The sequence below is a fragment of the Hemibagrus wyckioides genome, linkage group LG27 (assembly GCF_019097595.1).
Source record: "Hemibagrus wyckioides isolate EC202008001 linkage group LG27, SWU_Hwy_1.0, whole genome shotgun sequence".
In the NCBI taxonomy this organism is placed as follows: domain Eukaryota; kingdom Metazoa; phylum Chordata; class Actinopteri; order Siluriformes; family Bagridae; genus Hemibagrus; species Hemibagrus wyckioides.
In genome coordinates this window covers 17,977,682-17,987,058 of record NC_080736.1, presented here as the reverse complement: position 1 = coordinate 17,987,058, position 9,377 = coordinate 17,977,682, and positions in this window count along the sequence as shown.

Here is a 9,377-nt window from a genome sequence, read left to right as displayed (position 1 = left end):
ACACGTACACAGGCCACGCCTCCTTTACTTAAACAGACACACACAGGCCATGCCTCCTTTAATGACGACCACCACACACAGGCCACACCTCCTTTATTGGGACAAACACACATACAAGCCATGCCTCCTTCACTGTGACTGACACACAAGCCACGCCTCCTTCACTGTGACTGATACCTTCACTGGTACCTTCACTGGTACCAACAGGTACACCAAGTCTAACACACAAACTAGCTTTACAGTAAATGCAAACACACAGGCCACACTTCCTTTACTAGGACCAAACACACACACACACACACAGGCCACGCTTCCTTTACTAGGACCAAACACACACACACACACACAGGCCACGCTTCCTTTACTAGGACCAAACACACACACACACACACACACACACAGGCCACGCTTCCTTTACTAGGACCAAACACACACACACACACACAGGCCACACTTCCTTTACTAGGACCAAACACACACACACACACACACAGGCCACACTTCCTTTACTAGGACCAAACACACACACACACACACACACACAGGCCACGCTTCCTTTACTAGGACCAAACACACACACACACACACAGGCCACGCTTCCTTTACTAGGACCAAACACACACACACACACACACAGGCCACGCTTCCTTTACTAGGACCAAACACACACACACACACACACACACACACACAGGCCACGCTTCCTTTACTAGGACCAAACACACACACACACACACAGGCCACGCTTCCTTTACTAGGACCAAACACACACACACACACACACAGGCCACGCTTCCTTTACTAGGACCAAACACACACACACACACACACACACAGGCCACGCTTCCTTTACTAGGACCAAACACACACACACACACACAGGCCACACTTCCTTTACTAGGACCAAACACACACACACACACACAGGCCACGCTTCCTTTACTAGGACCAAACACACACACACACACACACACAGGCCACGCTTCCTTTACTAGGACCAAACACACACACACACACACAGGCCACGCTTCCTTTACTAGGACCAAACACACACACACACAGGCCACGCTTCCTTTACTAGGACCAAACACACACACACACAGGCCACGCTTCCTTTACTAGGACCAAACACACACACACACACAGGCCACGCTTCCTTTACTAGGACCAAACACACACACACACACACACACACAGGCCACGCTTCCTTTACTAGGACCAAACACACACACACACACACACACACACACACACACAGGCCACGCTTCCTTTACTAGGACCAAACACACACACACACACACACACAGGCCACGCTTCCTTTACTAGGACCAAACACACACACACACACACAGGCCACGCTTCCTTTACTAGGACCAAACACACACACACACACACACAGGCCACGCTTCCTTTACTAGGACCAAACACACACACACACACACACACACACACACACACAGGCCACGCTTCCTTTACTAGGACCAAACACACACACACACAGGCCACGCTTCCTTTACTAGGACCAAACACACACACACACACAGGCCATGCTTCCTTTACTAGGACCAAACACACACACACACACAGGCCACGCTTCCTTTACTAGGACCAAACACACACACACACACACACAGGCCACGCTTCCTTTACTAGGACCAAACACACACACACACACACAGGCCACGCTTCCTTTACTAGGCCCAAACACACACACACACACACACAGGCCACGCTTCCTTTACTGGGACCAAACACACACACACAGGCCATGCTTCCTTTACTGGGACCAAACACACACACACACACACACACAGGCCACGCTTCCTTTACTAGGACCAAACACACACACACACACACAGGCCACGCTTCCTTTACTAGGACCAAACACACACACACACACACAGGCCACGCTTCCTTTACTAGGACCAAACACACACACACACACACAGGCCACGCTTCCTTTACTGGGACCAAACACACACACACACACAGGCCACGCTTCCTTTACTGGGACCAAACACACACACACACACACAGGCCACGCTTCCTTTACTGGGACCAAACACACACACAGGCCACGCTTCCTTTACTGGGACCAAACACACACACAGGCCATGCTTCCTTTACTGGGACCAAACACACACACACACACAGGCCACGCTTCCTTTACTGGGACCAAACACACACACACACACACACAGGCCACGCTTCCTTTACTGGGACCAAACACACACACACACAGGCCATGCTTCCTTTACTGGGACCAAACACACACACACACACACAGGCCACGCTTCCTTTACTGGGACCAAACACACACACACACACACAGGCCACGCTTCCTTTACTGGGACCAAACACACACACACACACACAGGCCACGCTTCCTTTACTGGGACCAAACACACACACACACACAGGCCACGCTTCCTTTACTGGGACCAAACACACACACACACACAGGCCACGCTTCCTTTACTGGGACCAAACACACACACAGGCCATGCTTCCTTTACTGGGACCAAACACACACACACACACACAGGCCACGCTTCCTTTACTAGGACCAAACACACACACACACACACACACACACAGGCCACGCTTCCTTTACTAGGACCAAACACACACACACACACACAGGCCACGCTTCCTTTACTGGGACCAAACACACACACACACACACAGGCCATGCTTCCTTTACTGGGACCAAACACACACACACACACAGGCCACGCTTCCTTTACTGGGACCAAACACACACACACACACAGGCCACGCTTCCTTTACTGGGACCAAACACACACACACAGGCCACGGTTCCTTTACTGGAACCAAACACACACACACACAGGCCACGCTTCCTTTACTGGGACCAACACACACACACACACACACAGGCCACGCTTCCTTTACTGGGACCAACACACACACAGGCCACGCCTCCTGCACTGGGACTAACACACACACACAGGCCACACCTCCTGCACTGGGACCAAACACACACACAGGCCACGCCTACTGCACTGGGACCAACACACACACAGGCCACGCTTCCTTTACTGGGACCAACACACACACAGGCCACGCCTCCTTTACTGGGACCAAACACACACACAGGCCACGCCTACTGCACTGGGACTGATGTTACAGTAAACACACTAACACACACTAGCAATAATAAATAAATAATAAATAGGCTTCAGATGAACTAGCAGGACAGTAACAGAGTTCTCATTATTAGTTAACAGGCTAAATCATAAATCCGTATTTGTGGGCTAGCCTAAATAACAGATTAGCATTAAGTCATGACAGAATAACATTCTGAGGAAGGTCAGTGAATTCATTATGTCCAGCATGTGTAATAAACTCTGATCTGGGATCAGCTCTTCATCTCTCTGCCGTCAAACTCTCTGAAATAAAACCTGACCTGAGCTCAGCTGCTTTAGCGCATTAACACAGAGGAGAGTCATGCGCAAAGCGCCCCGAGTGTTAAACACAGTTCCAGCGGTCAAACGCGGAGCTCCTAATAGATCCACGGCTTAATTAGCATAATTAACATTCCTGCCGCAGGTTTATTAAGAGGACGTGACATAAATACAGCCGGATCTGTTTACACATTTTAATTACAGTTCGATTAGCGCGCCGTTTGTCAAGCTCAATTAAGCAGTATCCGCTCTGACTGACACACACACACACACACACACACACAACATATGCCTAGAGTGTGTCCTAATAGTGGGAATCAAAATGGCTGCCATCAGCCCCAAACCTCAACATCATTATTATTATTATCATTATTATTATTATTATTATTATTATTATTATTATTATTATTACCTGTCTGCACATTTTAAGTTACATTTGATTAGCAACCCAAGTACATTACTTTATAAATGCCAGCTTAATGAGACTGAGGTCAATTAAACAGTTAATGAATGAATTAATTGATCATTGTTGTAATTCTATTGCACTTCAACAATTAAACCTACAGTTAGCATAGCACATGCTAGCATAATCCAAACTCATGCTAGCTCTCTATAAGCTACAACACTGCACTTTGCTAGTCATTATAAATTACACACTTTATTTATGACATTTAACCAAGACCTGGAGGCTGTGAAACACTTTCTCACTGAATTGTTCGAGTCACTCGGAAGGAGAATAAAAAATGTTTGAAGAAATAAACACTGCGACAGGAAGGTGGGAGCGAGTGGCCATGAACCAGCGTTTCAGCGGTAAAACAACACAATGCCTGAGCCGAAAAGCTCCCACTTAGCAGCGTGACCTCTGACCTCAGAGCGGTCCAGACATAACACACCGTTAGCATAACAGTGAGAGGGATGTTTTGTGCTGCTTTGGGAGAATAGGTGTAAAGTTATCATGTAGGAGAATGTGAAGAGACTGAAGACAAACACTTTCCACCGCATTAAGTATTACAAGATAAATACATTGTATGGAAGGAAGAACGTATTTAATGCCTTTTAAAAAGAAGTTAAATCCTGTACAGAGAAAAAGCTCAAGCTCAGGTCATGTTTTATTTTCTTTTTAAATGGAAGTGAGCTAGCACGAGTTCACAATAAACTAGCTGTAAACGTGAACATTTAGGACGGGAAAATGTGGGAAACTGAGACGTGCGGAAATCAGAACGGCTTAAAAAAATCCTGAATTATTTATCCGGCGAATCTCTCGCTACGTGTGGAGAATCTTTCACGCCACAGGCCGTTATTACATCAGCCGAGCAGGCAGACAAACACATGGCTGTTTTTAAAAGCGCCCTCCGTTCACTCGCCCTCTCGGTTTCCAGCTCGGGGCGATCTCAGCCACGCCGCCGTAACGGCCGCCGCGCGACTGCGCCGGCTCCACTGAAGTTTATTAGCCGACTGTCAAGACGACGGATCCGCACAGCGGCATATTTCATGAAATTTCTGAAATTACCCAAAAGGCCTTGCGGTCTGACGCAATTCCCTTTTCAAAATGGCAGTCAAAGCTGAAAAAGTAAAGGGTATTGTTTAATGTGCTACATAAAACATTATTACTTCATTTCTTGAACTCCTCCCACTCTTGTTTCTGAGATATCCATTGTCTTCGTTCAGCTAGATAACAGCAAGCCAAGATCATGGATAATTTGCCTTATTTCGCTACATTACTAGCATGCTAGCTGGTTAGCAAAACACTACAGCTGTATAAAGGCAACAATATCAGCTACATTACTTTGCTAGCAAAATAATGCCGAAAGAGTTTAGCAAATTTGTATAGAATTTTATTAACCTCCTTATTAAACCATATCATTTGATAGCTAGTTAGCAAAGCTAGCAAGGTAGAACGCTTGCAGATATTTTGTACATGACTAAAAAGTTGATTCGAGGCAACTCAACTCGCCTCAACTTGGCTAGCTAATCAGAATGGTGGCATGGAATGGATATGACTGTGCACTAATACACAGTTTAAAAAACAAATCAACAAATTGTTATTTAGCAAAGTTCTGTTTTCCTAGCTAGTACAAGACAGTGGTGAGACCGGCCACGCTGTATCGTTTAGAGGCAGTGTCAGTGAGGAAGAGCAGAGCTGAAGATGTTGAGGTTCTCTTTGGGAGTGACACGGTTGGACAGGATTAGGAACGAGTACATCAGAGGGACAGTTCATGTTGGACGTTTGGGGGACAAAGTTAGGGAGGACAGATTAAGATGGTTTGGACATGTCCAGAGGAGGGAGAGTGAGTATATTGGTAGGAGAATGTTGGACATGGAGCTGCCAGGAAGGAGGAAAAGAGGAAGGACAAAGAGGAGGTATATAGATGTAATAAATGAGGATATGAAGCTAGTGGGTGTAAGTGTTGAGGATGCAGAAGATAGGGATAGATGGAGAGAGATGATTCTCTGTGGAGACCCCTGAAGGGAAAAGCCCAAAGAAGAAGAAGAAGAAAATGTTTTCCTAGCTAGCTAGTTGAAGTAAGTGTACGGTTTGTACATTTGATAACCGATAACCTTGATTTATAAATTACAGTAAAATCAGTTAAATCAATTGAGCTACTATTCAGTGAATTAGCACACTAGCTCAATATGATGTAGCATGTTCTCATGTCTCAGTCAGTTGTAGCTAAATTTAAGTTTAAATCATGCTAATGTTCCCATTTCAGTCATACAAGTTTAAAGAAAAGAGCAAAATCTTCAAACTGGTCTGATTTGTGGAGTTACACCATGACTAAAACTTTAAAAAACAGGAGATGGTACATAGCCCTGGGATTCGACTGACTCCTTCACTTCCTCCACAGATTCACCTTAATCCTGACTTTAGGAGTGTTTTCAACTGAACCATCGTTATTCAGACAAAAACACGAAACCTGCCTTTGTGTTCAGAGAGGTTTTTTTTTTGCTGCCATCAAGACATTCGACTCCAGGAGGAAACGCCTTGTAAGCAAATCCACCGGCTGGAGCTGCTGAGATCAGGTTCTCTTTCAGGTTTCCTAGCGCCTGTGCTAGCATAAGCGAGAAACAAACACACTCTTACATTTAAAGCAATGCTACATTTCACTAATTACACTACTGACGTTAGCTTGATTAGCTGCATTGAGCATGTTTGCATTTGGATGAATAATATTAGTATAATGCTAGCTTCGCTGTACACACTTTCAGAACTCATGCTAACTCACTTTTTTGTTTTGTTTTGATCAACGATGCTAACTCGATTGTTGCTACTCGATCTGTACCGGAAACACGATTTTTGCTGCGCATGCACAAAATTGCTGCCATAAATAGCTGCCGTAAATGGTTACGTCATATTTTAGACAGGAAGTAGACACATTTCCGCGCCTGCGCAGTACAAATCATGTTTCTGGTACGGATCGGGTAGTGACATCGATGCTAGATTCCAAATCGCTTCAGCTACTTTAGCTACTCTTGCACAGCTAATTCACCTGACACAATGCTTGCTAATTTGTTTAAAACATTCGGAAATCTACCAAAAACAATAAATATATCAAACGTAATTCACAATACGGCTTTATTAGCTTTCATACCAGTGCAGCAAAAAAAAAAATGCTACGCTGGTGATGTACATTAGCCTAGCCTGAACAGGTTCTTTAAACAATGTAGAATAAGGTGTTGAAGGAAGGCTTTAAAAACAAATAAATAAATAAACCCACATTAGGGTTTGTGTTTTATGAACACTTCGGTGTCTCCTCCTATTAGCGCCTCATTAGTAAGTGGCTAAGATGGCACAGGTGTGTTGAAGCTGCAACAAGTGCACTAAAGGTTGATATCTAAAGCCTGCTACACATCTCCAGGACAGGGAGCTGGTCTCCAGGTGGATCCTCACAGGGTTTGGACCTATAGTGCTGCTGCACAGTCATTATGCTGTAGCTGCACGTGCACACCCGTCATAGTGCACTGAAACTGCACGTGCGCGCTCTTAACATGTGATAAACAGCCAGTGACGTCCAACACCATGACAGAAACACAAGCTGTATTAAAGCTTCTCCATTCTGTTTATTACTGAGCTTTAAGCAATCACAGCTCGGAATAAAACACTGGCGCGGCGGCCATGAGCAAATAACAGCGATAACGCTAGTCACGTGACTCACCTATTCGCAAGCCTGGCCTTTCCTTTCAACACACGGTGGCATTTAAATCCGCTCAGCAATTATAATAAAATAAAATAATACGTTAACTAACTCATTAGTAGATGCATTAAAAGTTGCAAACTATGAGTTAGCCCTTGCTAGCGGAGTTCTGACCACCAGGTGTACAAAAATATTCTCAAACCCTATAGATAACCATAACATGACCACAAGTTACCACAAAATAAATGAATATTTCATAAGGGAAAAGTTTTAGTTGAATATATATACCGTTTAAATATATTATAACTGGCTTAAAGGAAAAGTAAAATAGAATCACGAAGCAGACTTATTTGTGTTTTAGTTTTATAGAGTCGTTATGTCCACGCGCACGTAGCTCCGAGTCACTAAATGAACCGCACCTGGGAAATCCGGTTCTTTTCAGTGAGTCGACTCATTCTTCTTTCAATTCTTATTATTTCCTCTATTCTTATTACTTCCTCTAAACATTTTCCGCATTTTGAATTGTGAGATTATTACTCCTTGCTTAGTTGTGGCTGCCTAATGTTGGAAAACGTTACGAAAACGAAATATTTAAAACGTATAGAAAAGCACTAATGTAAAACAATAATAACGGCTCGTGCACGGTGTAAGAGTCGGCTCACCTAAACGAGCCGACTCGTTTGAAGGACTTTCCTGCGAACACGGATGTTTGCGTCGCACGTTGCTGTTGCCTTATGATCACGTTATTATATCTTGAATGTATTTATTTTTATAAAGTCGTTCTATCCGCGCGCACGTAGCTCCGAGTCACTAAATGAACCGCACCTGGGAAATCCGGCTCTTTTCAGTGAGTCGATTCATTCGACTCATCCAAAACGAGTCGACTCTTTTCACTTCTCGTTTCAATTCTTATTATTTCTTCCTCTAAACGTTTTCCACATTTTGACCTAGATTGTTATTCTTTGTCTAGTTGTGGCCGCCTAATGTTGGAAAATAACATCACTTTGCAGTGCATTTTATATATATATATATATATATATATATATATATATATATATATATATATATTAGAAAAGCAGTAAGGTACTATACACAGTCCTGCATTGATGCTGCATTGTTGTGTTTCACTTTACGTCCATACTGATAGCTAGAATATCATAATTTCTTATTTAAAAAAATAATAATAAAGGCTCTGGCACGGTGTGAGACTCGGCTCACCTAAACGAGCCGACTCAAAGAGCCGACTCGTTTCCGAAGGACTTTCCTGCGAACACGGACGTCACACATTGTTCTTGCCTTATGATCACATTATTTTATCTTGGATGTATTTATTTTTTACATAAGAAAACCATCCTAATTATACTGCAGTGTGTTTTGTTTATTTTGAAGCTCATAGGCAGCTTTTTATCTCTGCTCGGAGATATGAACACGGGTTATTCCAATGGGCTCAGAAAGGCATGGTGTACTTGGGATGATGTAAACCAAAGCAACTAGATTTTAAAAGACTTCTCCAGCATCCATCATTTATGGATTGTCGAGAGCATTTAAAAAAGCAGGTGTGGATGTAAACACTGATGTGTCTTTTCCATGGTGTGCTCTCGATATGGATGACTGACAATGCTTCAGATCACACAAGACATTTTAACTGTTCCTGTCTTCAGCACGTTAGAGAACCAGGTTCTTCCCATGATTAAAATGCACCTAGATCAACATGGTGATAAAAAAAAAAACTCGATCACAAATTGCCAACTAGTGTAGGAATCTCTTTACGTTCCTGTTCAGGGTTCCAGGTTTGATTCTGAGCTCAGGTTACGGT